The sequence below is a fragment of the Coturnix japonica genome, chromosome 6 (genome assembly GCF_054131305.1).
Source record: "Coturnix japonica strain WE chromosome 6, WE-NBRP24, whole genome shotgun sequence".
NCBI lineage: Eukaryota > Metazoa > Chordata > Aves > Galliformes > Phasianidae > Coturnix > Coturnix japonica.
Genome location: NC_140668.1, coordinates 26,081,246 through 26,103,580, shown reverse-complemented (window position 1 = coordinate 26,103,580; position 22,335 = coordinate 26,081,246). Strand labels below are relative to the sequence as shown.

Genomic DNA, 22,335 nt, shown 5'->3' with positions numbered 1-22,335 from the left:
GCTGATAAGGTTTAGTGTAAACAAATGCGGGTCTGTGAATTATCTGGCATGAGAATCAGTTAGGGGTGCTGGCTTCCTATAGCCTTAATCTCGTTGGCCTAAATGATTTATAAACTGGCAACATGATAAATGTTCTTTTAAGTGGACAAATCACATTGAAGAGGTGTAACTTTCTGTCAGTAAGTAACATGACCGCTTCTCTTAGGGGAAGAATAACAATCACAAGGAGCAGTGAGGGTAACAGGATCACAAGTAGGCATATTCCTTCTCTGCAGCATAAATCATTAGAAGGGCACTTCTTTCTTCCTTCTTTGATTGTCCTTCTTCGTCCTTTCGTCTCTTTTTTTCCCCTTTTGGTACTATTTTCCAGTGTTTCCATATCATTTTGGAAAGCTAAACCCTCCACTTGATTTGTGCTGCAGTTTCTTCATAAATCTTTGAAGCTTGTCTCCATCAAGCTGTATTTTCCATTAAAATATCATTCCCAGGTGATTTCCAATACTATGAAAAACATGTAGCCATAAGTCTTTCACTGAAAGAAAACCTTACACAAACTCACACAGTGTATCGTGAGTTCAGTTCATCAACTCCCTGCCCTCAGTTGCCAAAAGAAATGTTGCATTTCCTTGGCATTTGTGCTGGCCTTTGCAATACATTGCAAGGAATCCATAGCTGGCCTGGCAGTGGGCTCTGGGTGAGTTTGGCTTAGGAAGGGTTGGCAAGGATGTCCCCAGCACACAACAGGGATAGGAAGACTGGCCAGGAGATAGGTGGCCTAATTTTGCCTTTGTAGACCCTGTAGTTGATTTCATTGTCAGTCTTGTGTGCTGCCTCCTTTATTTATTTCTTCCCTGTCAGTGTAGCAGGGAAGTATTGGTTATTATAGTATACCACTGCAGGGCTTAGGGGGGAAATAGCTAATAATTATTAGTGGGATTTGTAACGTAAAGGTTGGCTTTGAAGAGGTGAACAGAGTAATTGCTATGATCTGGAAAACTACACAGTCTGGACTGCAGTGCCCTTTGTGTTCAACGTATCCTCTGCCTGCCCTGCAAAGATGTATCCTTACTTTACTTCCTTGTGGTATTCATGGAGAGGCTAAGACTGCAAAGATGTATCCTTACTTTACTTCCTTGTGGTATTCATGGAGAGGCTAAGACTTCACATAACCTTGGCTTTGCATTGTATCTTTACCAGTTGGACCTCAGAACTGGTTGTCCAATGAGAAACTGCTGTTTCCTAAATGCTTGGTAAAGCACTTAATTGTGAAAATAACTAGTTTAACTTACAACATCAATTTGAAAAATTACTCATTAATTTTTGAGGTGTAGCCGCCTTCCCTGGAGGACAGAACTACTGATCTCATCTGTACCTAAAACCTTGGCTTTGTTTGCTAGCAGGCGTGTCTGATCTGCAGATGAAATTTGGCTTACCGTCTCCATTTCCTTATAAACACCCTTGACTGCACCTTTGGCAGAACACACAATAATTAAGCAGTTGTGGCTTATGCTACGCAGACTGAACGGGGCTGGCAGGGAGGAGTTTGTGTGGGTAGCATGCCACATGGAAATACTAGGTTTTCCTCTACTTTCCAGTGGCATTTACTATCAGGGTAAAAATGGAATCCTTGAAGAGCCATGTGAACTTAAAGTGTTGGGTTGTTTTCATATTTGCTCAGTGTATCTGATTATGTAGGCCTAAATTATCAGTGCAGCTGGTGGACTAATAATTCGGCATAAATGAAGAGCAGGCATTGAAGAGGGTGAGATATGAACAAGAACCACTACTTGAGAAATGCCTTACCTGCCTACAGGAGTTTCAAAGCGTCCAGAGCTCATTTAAATTTACTAAATTTACAGGATGGTTCAAGTTGCAGGTTTTGTTCTGACCTCCAGAGACTGTTAACAGCAGAATTTCATCTGGGGGAAACCCTATCTACCAGTAGATGTGGTGGATGCATTTTTCACTATTTGAAATTAAATATGCTCAGAAACTGAAATAAGTCCAACTATTGCAAATTGACTTCTAGTTGTATTTTTAATTATATATTGTTTTCAAAACAATATATTCCACTGTATATTAGCCATCACTAGCAAAGTAATTCCTATGGAGACCTCTTTTCCTCAAGTCTCATCTCCTGTGTAGCTTTTAGTTGGCAGATTTGCCATTCTCCACCCCCAGCCCTGACTATAGGGCTCCATCATCTAAGTCTCAGCCTCCCTTTGTTCATAGCATACAAGGAATGTTCCCAGACATACCAGATAAATTATTTGGGGTGCCCTGAGCCTTCTGGAAGCTGTGGATACAAAGCACAAAGGGTCTTCCTTTCAGTAGTTGACTGGCTTACAAATTTACTCCCAATGTGTTCTGTCATCCTTAGTTTGTAATTTTAGTACCAATTCTCACCTGAAAGGAAAACTTCTTAAAGAGCAAAGGCTGCTTCAAATAAAACCCTCTGGGTTATCATCCCTTCAATTAGAGACAAATGACCCGCTCATTAATGCTGTTTGCCTTATAATCAGTTATTAGATATTTCCGTATTAAGCAGAGAATCCCTTCTGTCCAGTATTGTAAACTAGCTCGATAGCACTTCACCTTCTTCTGAATCGTGGTAGTTGAAAAAAGAAGATTGGGAATGTGGGGTTCGTTTACCGGCCACTTCAGCATTGGAAGAGGTCTCTTTTTCTTTCTTAGAAGGTGGAAGTGCATAGGTAGGATCTTCTATTTCCTCAGTAAGGATGTTGAATCTGGATGATGCCAGGGCTTTACTTCTGACTCAAAAGGACATCATTCCCAGCAGTCCTGGTGCTGTTGTTTTAGGGGTTTGTATGACTGAACCTGTCTGTTTGGGAGGAAGAAAAAGCTTTGATTTACAGCTTATCTTTCTTGCCTTGCCACCCTTTTCAGTCCAGGCCTACAAGCTCCATTTCCATTTATCTTAGTGCATTAATCTTTCCTGAAGTCTTAAGGACTATGCAGGTTTGGTAGCAAGCTGCTCTGTTAAGCCGTGTCATACGATTACTTTTTGCCATGTGCTATTCCTCTCACTTGTTTCAGGAAATTGTTGTCCTCATATTGTTTTGGTCTGCTTTGGGACAGCAGATGTGGTCAGAGGGTGCTCTGAGGAGAACTCTATAGATGGCCATGAGTACGGATGTGCTTACTTGAGGTATAGGCAGATATTTCCCAGTAACTGGTAGTATGTGCTCAGAATGGCTTTAGAAGAATTCTATGCTATAGACAAATCTATCTGGTGGAATAGGATGAATTTCAGCTATTAAACCTTCCCTTCTGAGGCCAGATGCTTTAAAGTAGATCATTATCCTTGAACTATCAGTGTTGTTGTCAAAGCATGTCATTACATTTTCACTTAAAATCTAGTTTGTTCATTTACTGACACTTCCAAGTCAACCAGTGGTTAATATGCAATGCGATGTAAATTGGTTGGAGCTGATTTAATAAATAGCACAGAGTGTCATCAAAAATTCAGTCAGTATTGCTGGTGATGACATGCAAAAGCAAGGATCAGCACTGTTCCCTTGCACACACCAAAAAAACCACCAAGAATTTGGTTATAAATTTCCCCAGGCTTATAGACAGGATATGCTGTTGTGTGTTTTTTGACTTTGGAGCACGCTTTAGGCTTTAGTACACTTCTGTGAACCCAATCAGAGACCTCCTTTGTCTGTACGTTAATTGGGGTTCTCAAGTAAGCTCATGTGACTAAGGGGTTTGTAGCTTTAATGAAGTTGAACTGGCAAAATGCAGGAAGATGCAGTGAAAAACATGAAATAACATATATATTTCTTCCTTAAAAATTATACCTACCCCTATGTAGGCCAGCAGAACATTTTCTTCCTTGCCATGGCCCAAGTCAGCTCCCCAGCTGGTGATGCTTCTGAGAAATGTGTGGGGAAAACTGCGCAGTAGTAGAAACTTGGCACCGAATGTCTGAAACATAGGTGTGATGCTGCAGAGTGGGCCATGCTATGGATGCTGCCACGAGCATGCAGTTGTTTGGGCTCCAGGTCAGCTTTAATAAGGATGTAGCATAGTCCTGAGTTGTGGTAAGGCCATGGTTTCCATTGTCAAGATTCACAGGCTTCTACGTTCCTTATAGGAATGATAAGAATAATTTGATGCTGTGAATAATTCAGAAAACTTCAAGATTATTGGGCTGGCTTTTTAATCTTGTATGTTTCTAAAAGGAAAACAAATCACATTTTCAAACTTGTGGTTCCCAAATGGCAACAACCATCACTTCTCTCAGGCATAACTCAATTAAAGTCTCATGGCACTTCATGTGTTCTTGGTTTGTATGTAGAAATTGTCCGTCAGGTGTCATGCCATTTTATGCTGAGTGCTTTTTGGCTTTCTAGATGTGGAGTTTGTTCTCTGTGGTCCTCAGAATTTTTTGTGCTAGGGTGAACATTCCCGGTTTGCTCTTTGAATATTTGATAAAGCAAACAAAGAAAACAATGGGAATGAATGTTAGGAGGCATTTCCAAGTATCTGCCCAGCGCTGGCTCTTGCACATCTTCAGCTTGCACTCGAACAAATGCTTTGCTATGGCTGTTGTGGCTTTTTTTGTGTTTTTTCCCCTTTGACGTGGAGATCAGGATCTGGCCTATATGTTGTAATTAATGGTAAGAGAAGTATACAAATACAAGCATGTCTAAATACGTAAATACAAGTCAGGCTATTAATTCAGAGCCTTGCCACATTTATTAATGTTCTGTGTTATGAGATTAAAGCTATAACTTAGTTATGTGTATTGCATCTCTTTAGCAAGTCATATATTAACCATAATAATTTTTAAAGGGTGGAGCGTGATTTATTGAACGCTGTAAGAAAAAATAAGGTAAATGAGTTAGCTCAGGGGTGGGGCAGCAGAGAACTGCTGGTGGAGACTCTTACTCTCGGAGGTGATAGAGGTTAAATGCATTACAGTGCTTATAGGCTCGCTCCCCAGAGAGAATGTGGGCCAGGCATTTCTAGCTGACAAGTCAAGGACACCACATACTTGCCCTCCTTGTTAATGGTAAGATACTGAGCTGATAGCAAGGTTGCAGTGGCAATTTTCAGAGAGAAAAATGGAACACAATAGGTGACTCCTAATTAGCGAGGAGAGCAGTGTGCTGGGACATTCATAGCGTTTCTGAAGGTATAGCAAGTTTGAGATGCAAGCTTGGACTGTTATTAAAGCCTGAGTGACCAGGAGGACATGTTGGTTCAAGTTTCCCTGCAAAATAGCACCCTCTACTTGAACCTTCAAAAGGAGAGCTTGTGTATCAGACTCAGGTCTGGTCCTGCAGTACTGAAGCTGATGTGCTTCTAGCACCTGACTGTGTAGATTGGTTTTCACTCACCAGTGTCCACTTCACATCCCTGGCTTTACTTTGGAGAGATGGAATGCATCTGTAGAAACAGGAGGGAGGGGCATGGTGCAGTGATGAGGTGGGTCGTCAGTGGGCATAGGCACATGAAAGAAGATGCTTGGGGAGTGGTTGGGTTGCTGTGGGAAGGGAAAGTTGTAAGGAGATCAGAATGCAACAGTGAATGAAGGGAAGAAACAACATACCCTGAGTGGGTGAATGGAAGGGAGAGAAGAAGGAACTGGAGAGCAGCAGTTCCAGTGGACCCTGGTGTCATGATTCAACAATATTTCACATTAAGTTCAGGAGAGAGGCCTTCCAGCCAGCAGACTGTGAGTAAGGTATCCATGAGGTCTGGTCTTGGAAAAACATAGCAAACTGAAGTTGTAATTCAGATTCACAAAGTCATTACAGTGACAGTTTAAGTCTCATTAGAGATTGACTTGTTTCTTAACATCCTTCTAACGTTGCTTTTCACACAAGTCCCACAGAAAGGAGTAACTGTATGGCTAGTCAGATGGAATATGTTGCATGGCAATTTTTCATTCTTTATTAAGAACCAAAATTAAGAAATTCAGTCTTAGACATTGTCCTGAAGAGCATGAAGGGAGAATGAGGACCTAAGGGAGATCATGAGAACAAGAAGGACTTGAAGACATGTTCCAGGGTGCAGTGTTCTTGCTGCAGTGACACAGAGCTTCTACCAGAGAGGAGTGAGAAAGTGAAGCTGTGATTTGTACATGTTGGCTGGATCTGGTTTTCAACCCTATGGCTCAGTAGCAGAGATGTGCAGAATGTTGCAGTAAATCACATTGAAGGTGGAAGGAAATACTCCATTGGTGTAGGTACACCACACTTGCACAGCAACAAAAGGCAATCCCTGCTGCCCTGCTAGGCTGCTGCATCTCACCAACAGCCTCATGAAAGCACCCTCTGTAATCCTCCACTGTGAGCTTTGGCCCGCAGTGGATGATAGGACCTTTTGCTGGAGGAAGGAGAGTTGTTTGGAGAGTGAAATTTGGTAAACTGCAACCTCCCAGTGAACCTGCTGGGGCTGATTTGCTGCCAGCCCCTGGGAGCAGAGCTGCAGTGCTCAGTTCCTGAATCCCATCAGCTCCCACAGCCTGGAGGGTTCACACTGCTCAGTCTGGCACCTCTTCCCATGTCAGAACAAGGCATTGTGTGTGCGATTTCAACATGTTTCTGGTTTTGTTCTAACTGCCAAGAAACACTGGTTGTGTTATTATGAAATGATTGAGGAGCATTTGCTCATACAAATTTGTTTTAAGAGTTTAGTAATTAAATGTCAACACACAGTATTGGTGTCTGAAAAGCTCTCGAGCGAAAGCCCTGCTCTAACTTGAAACTATAATATGCTGTTTCTGTTCTCGCAGAACAGATTTGTTTGGAACAGCCTATTCAGGAGAACGCATCTCGCTGCAACATGCACGGTCCTTGGCCTTCAAAGGCACCCTTGTGCAAAGGGCGTGTTGCATTAATTTGTTCAGCCAATTTAGGGTGTGTGGCATTAATTTGTTTGGCCAATTTGTTTAGAATCTGGCAGAGCATAAGAGCTCAGCTCAATGTCTGTGCATAATGCCTGTCTCATCTCTGCACCAGATCTCAAGGTTTACCACATGGTGCCTGGCCGCACCTCGAGTCCGTGCTCAAAAGAAACAAAGGTAGGAGCTGAGCTGCCCTCCAAAAGCACCTTGTTGGGCATTTATGCTTGGAACTGATCTCCAGCTCTGGGAGCGAGCTCATGTTTGAACCACTGTTCAGAATTTGAGCACCCATGGTCTTCAGTGGGAGCTCTGCTCCCAGACATCCAGCACTGGGCTGTAACAGTGAGTTACTGATGAAAATCCTCATCTTAACATTTTGGCTGAGCAGTCTTCAAGGCCTGGAATAAGAGCTGGCTGGAAAGACTACAACATTGAATTAAGTGTTCATTCTCACAAAAGATTGCAATACCTGCCAGCTTTCTTCAGAATTTAGGCTAAATGTCCAGAGACTTGTGCTGTCATTCTGGGAGCACATTTGTATTCTATGCAAGATGGAATGAGTTCATGGCACAGCTTTTGCTTGACTTAAGGAAAGCCAGACTTCACCCTGGGCATCCACACTGCTGGATGTAACAGAGAGGAGGTACCCAGCCCAGATGTGTGTGCAGCTGGACCTTCATGTACACACATGTTGTGAGCTGCAGTCAGATCATGGAGCAGCATGAGAGTTGGGTGAAGTCTGTCACAAAGCACTCGTGCAGTGCTTTTGGAAAAGGGCTGTGAATTGGCCAGAGTGGGAGCTGCACACGTAAAGTGCTACAAAAAGCAGACATGCAGGAGTGTTCACGTTTCCCAGAACAGGGCTGCGTATTTCAGAGTGTGTTAAGGATACTCACGGGTGACCTACAGTGAGCTACACGCTGTGCAATCTAAAGCCAAGGGCTTTATGTCAGGCTTAGAGATTTTGAATGGTAACGCACTTTTCAAAGAGCCTCGAAGTAATTAGCCTTTCACTCCAAGTTGACACGCTTACACTTTTAATATCAAGAATAAGGAAAAAGACTAAGGCTTCTAACCTCAAATCCATAGCAGCTTAGGCACTTTCACCTCACAGGTTTTGTTATGACAGCTCTTTGTTTGGCTGATAGTGAGTGGTGTTTTGAATAGAAGTGCTTTTGCTGCCTGCTTTGCTACTTTCCCGTAATAAGGGGGGACTTGGAGGTTATGCAGCAAGGTGCTAATTGACATTAACACTCAAGACAGGAAATGCTGACACAATTTAAAATTAACATCCTGTCAATATACTGCTGACCTGTGTTAAATGTGCGCTTTGTCAAACTTTCAGAATTAGATTTTAATACAGAAGCAGTATAATGCTGGGAACCTTGCTGGTCCTGAAAAGGCTCAATTTAATACAGTGAGCAATCACCCAACTGCTTTCTGTCTTAGCTTATCTTTTCTCAAGGAGCAAAGTCATTCTTGGCCAGAGAAAGGCTGAATATATCAAGTAGCCTAAAAGAGCTAAAAATGTATTTGTTACTAATCAGACTAATATCTTCTTACAGCTGCCAGTTGTAGATGTTGCCTTACCAATGGTTGAGTCCTGGAGGTGGATTTTTCCTAAGGCTGTAGTGCAGATATGGCAACTTGCATCCAGCCAGGCAGTCCTGGTAACCTCCTCCACCTGGCCATGTGCAGCATCACGTTTTGATCTCTTTTGTTTCTGCATCCTAGCCTAAAGCAGGTGGGAATAGAGAGAGGTGGCATGGGGCCATCCCTACCCTGTTGCTAGCCCACGTTTTTGTGCCTTGCACAGAGCTGGGGAGTAGCTACGTGCTCTAAGAAGATTCTCACTTTGTTTGTGGATGGTATTGATGATTGCATCCATGAATTGTCCCCCTGGCTGCACACAGAAAGCTGCAGTGGGGTGGCACAGTGAGCAGCCCAGTCCCCTCACATTAACTGTTGGTGCTGCTCAGTCAGCAGGTTGGGGCCTTTGCTTGTGGAGGGCGGAAGGCATGAGTTAGGATAGCACCGAACAAGAGAAAACAGAGCACGCTTGGGTGCAGTCTGATCTGTGGAGGAGGCTGTTTGCTGAACATTAATCAGAGGTTGTCCCAGGCATTAGGAACAGCAAGAAACAAGGCACAAAGCCAAGAAAAGGTGATGAAGAAAGAGGAAGCAACGCGAGGAGGAGATTGGGCCGTGTGGCAGGAGCAGGGGGTGGAGCAGGGCAGGTTGAAAGCAGAGGTGTTGCTGAGGGCAGCTCTGTGCAGGCACGGCGAGTGTGGAAATGTTTCAGGAAGGTGGTGCAAGCTGCATATCACTGCTGGCAAACTTTCTCTAAGAAAACAGTAAGTGGGTGGCCCGTTGCTGTATGTGCTTCCCACTGATGGCTCCTGGGAGCAGGCCAACGTTGTGTTTCAGTTAAGGTTACAGCGAGACTGCCAAAACGTTGTCTGTAGCACTGGTTGTGCAAATTGTTTGCACAGGGCATCTATGGCCATTAATAACCAAGCACTCCAAAAGGCGGCTGCTTCAGATCCTGTGTGGGAAATGGGGAAAGTGCTCTGGCCATGAGATGGGGCCTGATGCAGAGTTTTAGAGCTGCTTCCACAATGGGGGGTGGGGGGGAGATCTGCATAGTGGCTGCAGGGTGCTCTCATCTGGTGCTGCTGAGTGCTTTCAAGGTGGTTGCTCTGTGCTGGTGTGGGACAAAGGGAACATTTTTAGGTGAAATAGGCTTCCAAGACCTTGGTCTTTGCTCTGAAATCAGTTGGCAAGTGGCTCTCAGAGCAAAATAGTCACTGTTAAATGGGGCTGTGTTTTACACTGCAACAGTCTGTGCCTCTCTCCCTTCCTAAATATATATATATATATATATATATATATATATATATATATATATATATAAAATATATATATGTGTGTGTGTGTATATGTATGTATGTATATAAAAATATATGTATATATTTGTACAAAACCCATTAATTTTTAGAAGTGGAACTCTCATGGTCATACTGTGCTCTCGGGAAAGAAAAGAATTGCCTTCCACCACAAAATGTTTACATTGGCTGCCAAGGTTTCTCCTGATTTCCTCTGTTGGGAATGAATAATTAAGGAGTTAACTGTGAGGTGAAAAAGGCCTCTATGTGTTTAAGTCTAATGTCACAGCTTCCCAAGGACAAAGCTTCTAGCAGGCAGAAAGGTCAAGCAGATGAATTGAGTAACTAAGTGAGATGCCAAGAAGAGGAGTCAAAGCAGAGAATGCCCAGTAGAAGCTTTTAGGATGCACTTACAGCAGGTATTGCGTGAAATGGATGTGGAGCACACATATGTGCACAGGCAACACACATAAGGTGTTAATAGTCCAAGCTGATGCCAAGGAAGAAAGAGAGCAGACAGGGTCAGCTACTGTTTCCTGAGCTAAATGTTCCTTTTTTTGTGGTGGTCGGAGCCAGGGGTAGTTTTACAATGTGCAAAACATGTTCCTGTAATTAAAATGAAACTCACACTGACAGAGAAAGGGGATGGTGAATGTTGACCTCACATGCTGCATCTGTAGAGCATTTGGGGACACGTTCCTTTAGCAGGAGCGATGTTGGCTTTTGATAGCCTTTTGTTGTAAAGGGTGGGCAGGAATAAAGTTCCCTGTTGATCTGTATGCACCGTGTGAAGTTGTTTCTCAGGAGAAGGCAGTGTTGCGGTGCTTCACAACACAGAACTGCCCAACTGCAGCTTTTTTTAATCTCCATTCTTCTCTTTGGAAATGGGGTTGCTGCTGGTGCTTGTAGGGAGTGGAAATTAAAACAAAAAAGTAAATAGAGACAAACAGTTGGGCAGGTTTCAGCTATCTGTTCTGCTGGCTCTCTGCTGCCAGGTCTTTCAGTGAGGTGTTTGCGTAGCTATTTAGGCAGGCAGGTCCCAGTGCCCCTACTGGTGTGTCTGCCTCACTGGGGCTTGTAAACCTGCACTTCTGGAATGGGACTCGGCATGGGAGCCTCTCTGAGCTTCACCTGTGCTTCAGCACACCTTAGCTAGTAGTGGTGGGCCTGCAGAGAGCAGTGTAGTCGCTTGTATCTACCCCTCCTTGGTAGTCAGCTGTGCATTGCCAGGAGCTCTTCTGCTGGCCTGGAGACATCTCTGCTCGGGGCTTCTGAATTAAAGATTCCAGGAGAGAATGGGAAAATCTGCTCCCTGTCCTCCTAGACTTTCTAACCTCCGGCCCCAGCCAAAGAATCAACAAGTATATCATTTTCCTCGTGCTGAGATAAGATCCTTTAAGAGGCAGAGAGCTCTGCCTTCCATGCATGAAAGGTTAATTTAGAGCATGTGGTACCTGTGCATGTTGAGCAAATGGGGAGCTGGAGGGATTCTTTTTATCCCTCCCATACTCTTCATGTTGGCTGGAGAGTGCAGGTTGAACGTCTGACTTCTTGTTACGGAGCACCTCTCCATCACCCGAGCACTTTGTCAATTCACCAAATGTGACAATTACAGCATTTCGGAGATGAGACTTTCTAATCCTATTACTCATTCATCAACCTGCAGATGATAGCAGAAGCCAGATCGAACAGTGCCAAAAGAGCAGTGAGAAGCCTTCTCCAGTGCTGTGAAACTAGGCTTAGCTCAGGCACAATAGGTGTGTAATTTAAGGTTTTGTTGAGCTGAAATCCAATCACATACTTGACTGGTAGATCACAGAAAGACACAGACAAAAAGAATGAGATAATTCTACCTCACACAAACACTTGAATCCGGCTTTGACTTATTAACAAGTGTGTGATCAACCTTACACTGTTTCTTTCTTTTCTTTGAACCTAGAGATGGGATGGGACTGAAATACTTTCACCTACTTGGGTATCAGCCAGTAACTGAAAAATAAAAATACTAGAAGGTAATGGAGGAACTCGCTTTGACAAATAGGTGGGAAAGGTACAGATGCTTATTTTATGAAAGATCTGAAAATATAACTTCTGGGCTTAGCTCTGTCATCAGCATCTAGTATTACCTATTGCTTTCTCAAGGCTGGAGAGAATGTAGTGTATAGAAGAACTAAGCTAAAAAAGTAAAACCTTCAGTAGAGGAGAAATAACACTGTGAGCCTCACTGCTCTCTTTCTTGCAATTGAAATACTCCTTTTGTTTTGTCATCTTTCAGGCATGTGCTGCAGTTGCCGGAGGAGTGGTGGGGGCTTTCAGGGGTGTGTGATGCAGGTGCCACCGTAGCCATGCAGCTGCCAGAGAGCATTGGAAATGCGGAGGTGAGGATGAGGTCTTAAATTCTGCCTTTTGGGAAAGCAGAAAGGTGGATGCTCTCTTTTTCTGTGTTTAAAGAGGAATCTTATAGTTAGGCAAGTGTGTAATTTAAATTCACTCTACTAAAAGGCTGTGTTCAATACTGCCTGCCCTAGCATGGCCTTTATACATTGACAAAATAAAGCACAGAGCATGTTAAATGCTTTGGCAGGAAAGCCCTCTGCAACGGGCACATTGATAATGGTGACAGGCATAAATGTAAGTACTGTTTTTCCATGTAATACAGCAGTCCAGCCCCTTTGGTCAAGTAGAAGTCTTATGTCAAGACCATACTTCAAAAAACCCACATTTCTACCATTTTTTGTGTGTCTTGAACTCTTCAAAGTAACAAGCTTTTGCATTTGGAATTAGTGGTACATGGCATCTGGTCCTGTGTGTATTGTGACCTGGATGGTTAGGAATACAGGCACCCCAAACTGGAATAAACATGAGTACCAGCTCACTGCTAGGATGAACGATGTAAAGGTTTAATGACTCAGTTGTGGCAGAGGACTAAGTGCCCTCGTGTGACGTTTGAAAAAGCTCCTTTTAAACTTTGCCCATCAAGAAGATGCCTTCAGGGCATGCAAATTGACATGTAAAGCTCCAAACGCAGTGGTCACTAGTGTGCAGTCAGCATAGCATAATGCATTGCTCAAATGTAAACTAGTTGTCTGTGAAGTCTGCAGCAACATGTAGTGCTCACAGTGCTTGTACCAAAAGAAAGGAACCAAGATGAGGTACAAGTAATGCAGTGATGGGGAAAAATGAAACAACAACAAAACCCAGAGATCTGAGAGGCTCAGAGGGATGAACGGAAAGTGGGGGGGAATCCTCTGGGTCAAAAAGCTGAAATGAAACTTTGCCTGATCTCTTAAGACTAATGCCATGTTTTGCTTAAAAACAAACAAAACAAAAGCCAAATTTATGAATTTATGAGGTCCTGGACTTGAGAGCTTACAGAAACAGCATTCGTGGAAAGAGTCCTTTATTCCTTCCTTTATGTTTTTATTTTTATTTTAAATAATAAATGAATCAGTGGGAGGAAATCCCCCAACAATCCAACCGGTATTCAAACATGACAGAGACTTTCAGTAATTTGTAGGAATATGGGAAGATTCGCATACGTTCCAAGCAGGGGAGAGGTAAAAGAAGATACCCACAGCTCGGTATAATCTTAGAAGCTCGAGCTGGAGTCTCACTTGCTTCCTGAACTACAGAGATCTCATAAACATAGAGATTTCATTCAGCAATATAAACTCTGACATTTGACCAGACAGCTGCCTTGGGGACATTAGCTAAAATAGCCTCAGCTTTAAAATTGAAATATGAACTTCTGAAGGCTTTGGTAGTTGTTTTCTGGTGCCTCTGAGACAACCAACAGAAATACTGGCTGCTGGGTATGTCAGCATCACTAATTTAGAAAGAAACTGGTGGTCTGCAGTTACCCTCTCGTCCTGCAGCCTTCTTTCCCCTTGGTCAGCAGATACAGGTAGCTCAGCTGTCTTTCTGCAATGCTAGGACTGGCATAGTTCCACCATCTCTCCTACTTGTCAGGAGGCCAAGCAAGGTGCTGGTTGGTGCTGCATAGCAGTTAGAACATTGGGGTGCAGCTGTAAGCGTGCCTGTGGTTTGGGGGCTGCAGGTGCTTGGTGGGAGATGTCTGAAGTCACTGACCCTGTGCTGAATCAGGAGGGAAAGGAGGAAACTGCATTCAGTACATTCTGTATGCCTACATCTGTTAATGACCTGTGCCTGCTTAGGTGTAAATGTGTGCACAGTTCAGTGCTTCAGGTGCTCCACAGACCTGCATGCTTGTTGCTGCTGTATTTTTAATAGGTATGTCCGTTTTGTGATACTCTGTTACTCCAAAATCCTACCCAGCCTAACAGGGAGTAAATATTTTGTTGTCAGTTGCTTCTGGATGTCCTAGAGGGACAAGAGTGGTACTGGTTTGAGTTTGCTTCAGAACAGTTCACCTGCATACACCCCTGACCAAGCTCTCCTTTAGCTACCACACCAGCAGCTGGGACAGCCGGGTAATTTTCCTGCTATCATGCAATCATATAAAGACAGTGACTAAACTGACTTATTGATTGCTCTCTCTGATCGCCAAGTAGTTGTTTTTTTGTATGCTCACAATGCAACAAGAACTTAATGAGCTTTCTGGGCAGGACCATGCAAGAGCAACTGTCCCTGCTGCAGCTCATGTAGGACCCATGCTGCAGCAGGAGGTAGAGGAACTGTGCAGGAACTGCAGCCCATAGGAGCAGCATTATCCTGAAGTGCTGCAGCCCATGAAGGACCTTTTCTTTGTGCCCTTCCCTTGGTTCCTTGTCAAGCTCTTAAGAAAAGCCCTTTGGGGCCATAGAACTGGTGGCAGGCTTGGCCTCCAAGAAATGCTAGCAGTGTCTCTGTAAATCCCAGGCCATTGCCGTCTGTTGCTGCTAAGTGCCAGTCTGCACTGCTTGGTGACTTACAGCAGCAATGCTTAACAAAGTTGAGCGAGGATGATGGTTGAGCATTTCTCATCCTAAGGAGCTACGGTGGCAGCTGTGGAAGGCTCCTACAGTCTGGGTGTGCTCTGAATAACCTCTCTCACTATGGTTCACGTTAGAAATTTTGATTATCTGTCAGGCGGCTGCTCCCCTTCTCTTGAGCTATCAGGGTTGCAACACTCTGTAGAAGTCATTTACTTGCCAGCGGTACCGTTAGCCCTTTGTGAACAATTAAGCTGAGGTCAGAGGTTGTAATATATCAAATTTGCGGACCGTATTAAATTTTATTTTTACTGAAAGGAACTTTTTGTCTCTTTTATCAGGAGGAAAATTAAGCTGCGAACTGGAATTCCATCAGGCTGTCTGCTGCGAAGCCCTGCGGCTTTAGCAAACAGGCAGCAGTGGTCAGAAATGACGCTCAAAAGGTAAATTTATTTCTTTTTTATTAAAAAGGATAAGTTATGACCTGTACAGTATATCTTTGAAAAGGAGGGAACGTAACACAATGTGCTGTACTTTCCCACTTCTTTTAAAAAAGGTGGGTTTTGCCCCTTGTTTGGGGCTGTTCTGGATGAGAAGGAAGGGGTGCTGAGCTGGGCTGCAGCCGTGGGGTGCAGGTGTGCCCACCTTCTTTGCCTGCTCCTTCTCTCACCAGACCCTTTAGCAGCTTTGCCACTCATTTCTAAGAGCTGGATCATTTTCAAAAGTTCTGCTCAAACTTGCTGTCTGTGTGAATTTTTGCCATTCTAAAGAAACTGTGTTTTAAAACGTTAGGTACAGTGGAACCCCTGGTCACACCCTGCCTTTCAGAGTGCAGACAGTTCTAGTATCCAAACACCAAATTCCCAGACAGGCTGGCTACCCAACCAAGGCTGACTGTGCCTTTGGCCTCTCCAGGGTTGCATACTGTATAGGAAGGATTACCTTTTGGGTCTGAGCATGCAAGCATGTGCTTGTTCTCTTCATCTGGGTATAAAATACCACTTTCTGCCTTACACAGTCATTAAAGTATATGTGAAAACTTTGTTAACCTACACGCTGTTTTGGCAACTTGCTCTGTTGTTGTTGACTAGCTGTGTTGCAGTTGACTAGCTGTGGTTTGCAGGCAGACATGTTTGATTTGGAGCACAGTGGCTGATGATAACAAGTTAGGCTGCAGAGATCCTACAGCTTTCTCATTTTGCTGTAAGATGAAGGGTTTGCCCTGCTTTATTTGCTGCTCATTTCTTCTCTTTGCTGTACAGTGTTTTGTTCCACTCATCCATATCTCTTGTGTTTCCACCCTAAAGAAGGCAGAATTTCAACAGTAAAGAAAAGGGATTCTGTTGTGCTCTGTATAATTTGAATAACACCCTGTGGGATGAATTGTGCAATTTTAATATTCATTATTTCAAATGTAGACAACAGAATAGACTGTAGTAGGGAAGACTGATTAGCAGATCACTGAAGATAGGTCTTTTCTATTTTATTTTTCTTGTAAACTTGGCTATTGCTTGGTGACAAGCAAATAAAACGTTTTCTCAAGACCTGAATCTTTGGTATTCAAAAATGTGATGCAATAGCACATCACATCACATAAGTTTACTTCAGTAAACTTATCCATGGGAGCCCAAGAGCCATGGACCGAACTTATGTAAGTCTTAGGCCTTACTGATGAGCAGCCCAGCCCAAGAGATTTCTGTTGCTCCCTCAACTCTAAATGAAAGGCAGGTTCTGAAGGGAGGGGGGAGCATGCAATCAGTCCACAAAGTGAATGGTAATGCTTTAATTATCGTTCCATTGTTATTCTTCCTTTTTAGCTTCTAGGAGGTTTTGTTGCTTGCATATTCATTCCTTTAAACCTCACAAAGGTTTTGTTGTTGGCAAAAGTTTGACTGCAAAAAGAGGGCAAGCTTGTCATTAATAGGCTAGAAGGGAAAGAAGGGCTGTTTACCCCACACTTGAAGATTTCTGTGAGGGGAGGATACAGGATGGGTTCTGTTCTTCAGAAATAGAAACAGAAAGATTTTTCTTTTTAATAGACATGCACAAGTGTAATTCTGGTAACTCACTTTGTGAGTGTAATGGAACTCAGCCCAGTAAAACACTCACCTAACTATCACCCAGTGAACTGACCATTTTATAAAGGCTGCGGTATTTGCCAGTGTCCTTCAAAAGAAGCTTTCCAGGAGCTCGTTTTGTTAGAATCTTCAGTGAAATACAGTTCTACGTACTGAGTTCATTTCTTTGCCATCGAAGAAATGTATTCACGATGTTTCTGTTGGTTTCTTTTCAGAAAGTGACATGCAATTCATAGAGGACTTCCAGCTCCTGTGAAAGAAGAAGATGCTTTTGTTCTGCACAATCTTCGCATCTAAAGAGGTAACATGACCTTCTTGTAGAAACGCTATCACAACTGCAGCCTTCTTGATTAGTTTTTTATGTCCTCCTGTCATGCATTATTGTCATTACATGGGCACTTCTCCAGGTTTGGTAACAGTACTGATTAGACATATAGGAGTGTGCTGATACCACGGGCAGAGTTGCAGCGTCTTCCATCTCCACAACTGTTATGGGAGGAAATGGGATTTTACTTCTTGCACTGAGGTCAGGCAGTGTTAGAGGTCCTTTTTTTTCAAGCTTACTTAAGCCAACTGCAGTCACTGGGAGATGCACATGAACTGGAGCAGACTGGGGTGATGCATCGGCAGAGGCTAAAAAAACCCTAAAAGTTTAAAGATGATTTGAAGAACATTTTCTGTGACTATAGAGTTAAAGCTGTTGAAATTGATTCAGGCAGCAGCACTTTGCCTTTTCAGAGTTAGGGTGTTCCGTGCACCTACTGTATGTGGTCAGGGAGCAGGGGAAGCCCACTGCAGGCTCTGCTCCTGAAAGCTCTCTCCATCTGTCATTGCAGGTACTGAGTTCCCATTGCAGGTGTTTCCCACTGTTGTAAGGTGATCTGTAGTGACTAAAAGGGTTGCCAAGGGGAAGCAAAGAATAGACTGCAACAGTCAATAAATATATCCTGAGATGTTTCAGAGTCGTTTACGTGTTTATGCAATGTGCTTTGATATGGCTGTATTTGCCTATCTGCTGGGGGTTTTATTTGCTGTCTCCAGGCCAAAGAACTTTGTGTTTCTGTTGTCTTCTATCTCTCAGACACAATACAATGACAAACCAGTTCCTCTGCTTTCTAGTTAATGAATAAGGTGTTTTGGGGTTTGATTTTTGAATTGTTGAAGAAAGCCTGGCTTTTAGCTCTTAAATGCTTTGGTGATTTTTATGACAGATTCTCCACTACTTTCTTGGTGCATATAAACTTCAAAATCATTAAAGGGCAATTCTGAGATTTTCCATGCTCAGTGCTAATGTAGTACTTGTTTCATAATGAAGCTTGTGTGGTGGCTTTTTGCTCTGCACACAATTAGCAAACACCAAGAGCTCCACTAAAGTAAATGAATTTAGGAGAATTTGCACCCGTCGAATTTGTGGTTGTGTATCTGGTTGAGGTTATCTTACCTGCTAGAGAACAGACGCCAGCTGAGGTGCTGCTGTTTCATACCCGTGTGGAGTAGGAACGGCCTCTGTGAGTGAAAATGAAAGTGGAGGATGACCATTGCTAGCACAAGTTAAGAACAAGCTGTCTGAAGTACAGGCTGAGGGAGTTGGGTTTGTTCGGCCTGGAGAGGAGAAGGTTGCGGGGTGACCTCATTGCAGCCTTTCAGTACCTGAAGGGAACTTACTCCCAGGAGGGGAGTAAACTCTTTGAAAGGGCTGATAATAGCAGGACTAGGGGAAATGGTTTTAAGTTGAAAGAGGGAAGATTTAGGTTGGATGTTAGGGGAAAGTTCTTTACTAGAAGAGTGGTTAGGTCCTGGAACAGGCTGCCCAGTGAGGTTGTGGATGCCCCGTCCTTGGAGGTGTTCAAGACCAGGTTGGACGGGGCCCTGGGCAACCTGATCTAGTAAAGGCGTATGTTTGGTGGCCCTGCCAGGCAGGGGGGTTGGAGCTACATGATCCTTGAGGTCCCTTCCAACCCGGGTAATTCTGTGTGTGTGTGTGTGTGTGTGTGATAAAATACAAGGCAAGTTTGACGTAACATAGTGAGATGAAGCTAAAAGGATGGGAACCTGGTTGCTCTACTTCGTGTTGCCATAAAGGGATTGGAGCTCAGAACAGCTCCTCTAACCCCTGCCTGTGATCAGGGATGGGAAAATTCTTGCATGCCCTCAGGTTTTCAGGTCAAACTGAACTGCTTGGGGGGCTGTACCTCAAAGCCACGTGGAAGCACTGAATACTGCTGAGCAAAATGCCCTGTTTCTCAGGTGGAGCTGGCAGGAACCAGTTCTTCAGCAGCTGCCTTGGTTTTCTATTTGCATTTGGATGAAAATCAAGAGGTTTCTTCTTCTCTGTCAGAATTTGAATATAACTCCTCCCTTCGGCTGTCCTCGCTCTTACATGTTGATGCAGTTTGCAGTACTGTAGATACCTGGATCTAGGCTTTTGTTTCAGGTGACTTGTACCACAATATTCTCCTTGGAACGAGTCTTGCTAGGGGCACTGTCTCCCCTCCAGCCTTGAGGAGGAAACATCTGCTCTCTCTGGCTCAATGGAAGCTTCTGGGATTGTTATTCTGTTTGGCATGACTGAAATAGCCATAAGATTTGGTATGCATTTTTAGTGTGTTGCAGCTTTGCTCCTTGAGCCAAAGGAAGACAGTTTATACAGGAAGCAAAAGAACATTTTTTTTACTCAGCTTCTTGTGATAGCTCTTCATTAGTAATATTCAGTAAAATAAAACCTTATAAATGCTCAATCCAGCCGCTGTCAAAGTAAGAACAGAATTGCTATTGAATTGAATGAGGTCAGTCTGAGGTTCCAGATGAAGGTAATGCAGTGTTCAGTTCCATCTTGCTCCTCTTTGCCCAAAACAAAGCTGGCCAGCTGTGAGATGGCGATTCAAGAACGATGGCTGTGGATCCATTGCTCCAGCTGTATCAGGCTGTTCTGGTGAGCCAGAGGTTTGTGTTCTCCAGCCCAGGGAATTACAAATGTGTACGGAAATAGAAGCTAGGGTTCAGGGTGAGGACACACTGCAACAAAGCCTATTGGAATGGGAGAATTGTACTAAATGGCATGAAGAAAGCGTGGTCATTTCAAATTCTTGCCAAATGTGACTTGATTGTCACTTTTTTCTTGGGAATATGGCTTTACTATTAAAAAAAAAATAAAAATAAAGAAGCTGGTGATCTCTTTGGAATTAAGGGTTTAGGATATGACATGGGGAATTAGACATGGGCCTCCCATTAGCAAGAATTTTGACCTCCGTGCATAGCTCTGAAAATCAATCCTATCTTCAGCCTCAGTTGTGTTTTTATTTCGACCGAGGAACAGGCATAGATATCACTGAGAAGCAGAGTAAATCTCATGATTGGAAACTTCTGATGTCATTTTCAAGTGCAGTTATAAAACTGAGTGATGACATGTAGATGTCCGCAACCAAAATATTTACAAATCAAACTGTGTGGGTGCCTGGCTTTTATGGTGGCAATAAAACGTTGCTTAGTATTTCCTGGTAAACTTTTAGCACTGAGTAATTACTATTAAACAGATGGAGAAACAGGGCACTGTAGCAGAATGGAGAGTATTATTCATAAGCCTTGCTTTTTCCCATGGGCTTATGGTGTCTTGACTGTACATCTTAGGCCCCTTCAACAGCGTTTATCACAAGCATGTGCTTTTGGCAAGTAGCCCCACTGAGGTCTGGTCAAGTGATGATGGCACTTTGAAATCAACAGGAGCATAAGGTGGCAGTAAAACACAAGTAAAAAATAATCCCACTGAGCTGGGATATAAAATGTTGTGCTTTGAGTCCCTCTGCAGCATCGGGTGTGATTTGGGTGTTGTGCCTCAGTTTCCCTGCGTGTAAACAGCAGTGATCCTTTTGAGGAGGAGCCTTTTGCCTTTTGAAGGAGTACTGTGGAAAGCCTTGCTCACTATTATGCATATATTGAAAACAAAACCTAATCAGTGCTTTGCTGGGTTGGGGATGAATGTGCTTAGCAGTTCGTTTGATCAAGCTGTAGATTACCTAGGCAGTGGTTTGTAATAAGAGCCTTATCAGTAACAAAAACCCTTCTGTCATCCTCAGACAAGCAACAATCATGTTCTAAAATGGTTGCCAAATGTGTTTATTTGAAGATGGTTGTTTCTAGCATAGCTCAAACCATTGTGTGGCGAGAGTTCAATTGCTTCCTACTAAAGCCAACATTCATAGCTTGGAAGACTGTTAGATAAATGTCAGTTTCTGCCATAATTTGTGGAATCAATGCAAACTGAGTCAAAGAATCACAAACAGTAATGTGAAAATAAAATGATCTGTGTTATGGTTTTTAAGTAAATGATGATAAACTAATAAATGCCATTAGCTGCTGCCATTACTTTGTTGAATTTAGCTGATGTTACTGTGTTGACTTTAAAAGCTATCAGCTTAACTATATAAATCCATTTGACATGTCTTTATTCAGATAAAACTTTAATACTGCAAGTGTAGCAAATTAGATGCAAATGCTCTTTTTATTTTAAGTATATTTAAAGCTGCCTTTTCAATGCAAATTTTACAGGAAATCTCAACAAGCTAGGACAGACATCTTAGCTGTCAGCGTGCAGCACTTTCATTTCGGTCTCAGGCATGGGAGCTGCATTTTGTCCCTGCAGACTGAGATAATTAAAACTACAGAGAGATGGTTTTAAATATACATGATACACAGTTACTTAAATTGTGGGATAATGCATAAATGCGGCCCTTAACATTTTTGATTTAGCACTGCCAACTGGACAACATATCAGTAGATGGTAGGGAAGCCTTTTCTTTTTGTGTCAACTGCTTTGTTTTATTTTTCCCTCTTTCACCTGAATTGCTGTGGAAGCGCAGAAGTACCATTTCAAACCCTGGGTTGGGAATGCCCTCATTAAAAAGATACTGATACCATTAACTTCTTTTTTCTTTCTTTTTTTTTCCCCTCTGTTCTTTGTTTTTGAGCAGCCCTCAGCCTCCTTGGAATACATATCTATTTCAGCTTTCATTTGCTGAACCCCCTGAATGAGTTTATCCAAACAATGTGAATTTACTCAGATCTTTTTAAAATCCCACATCTCTTGTGGTTGATAAAGCTGACTTTAGCTAAGAAGAGTTGGATCAGGGTGATTTAAATTTCACAGTGAAAATGATAAGGGCTTTACTAGAAATAATAAGCGCATTCAAATACTGTCATGGGCAAACAGTTGAATGTGCAGTGAGAAATTTGGCAAGGCTGGTCTTTCTCAGTGTGGATTTAATGAAGTAATGGATAGTAAAATAGGAAAAAAAAACACAGCGACTTGCATTCAGAGGTAAACTGATGTTAATTCCATATCAGCAGTTTTATAAAGCATTGTTCATTAAAAAGCAGCATTAATGCTCTAATAACTTTTAAAATGTCACGCTGTTTAAAAGCCACAAAACCCAACTCAGCCACCAGCAAGGGGAGAAGCCTCTCCTGGCAGCCCTGCACCAGAGATGCCCAATGGTTGGAATTGCCCAGCTGTTCAGCCCCAGGAGAAAAGAAAAAGAGGAAGTGCATCCACATAAGCTGCAGGGCAAACAGTGGTCCATGGTTGGAAATGGTTTTGAACACCA

At 43.0% G+C, this 22,335-nt stretch overlaps 1 long non-coding RNA gene across 1 annotated transcript in view; it reads left to right on the top strand.

The window, feature by feature from the left end:
* The window catches only part of LOC146760534 (uncharacterized), a 115,379-nt gene that overhangs the window by 49,944 nt on the left and 43,100 nt on the right, over positions 1–22,335 (top strand). Inside the window, exons 4-6 of the long non-coding RNA XR_014947750.1 lie at positions 12,041–12,143; positions 14,999–15,100; positions 16,951–17,036. This is a non-coding gene — a long non-coding RNA (uncharacterized LOC146760534). The remainder of the gene's footprint in view (positions 1–12,040; positions 12,144–14,998; positions 15,101–16,950; positions 17,037–22,335) is intronic.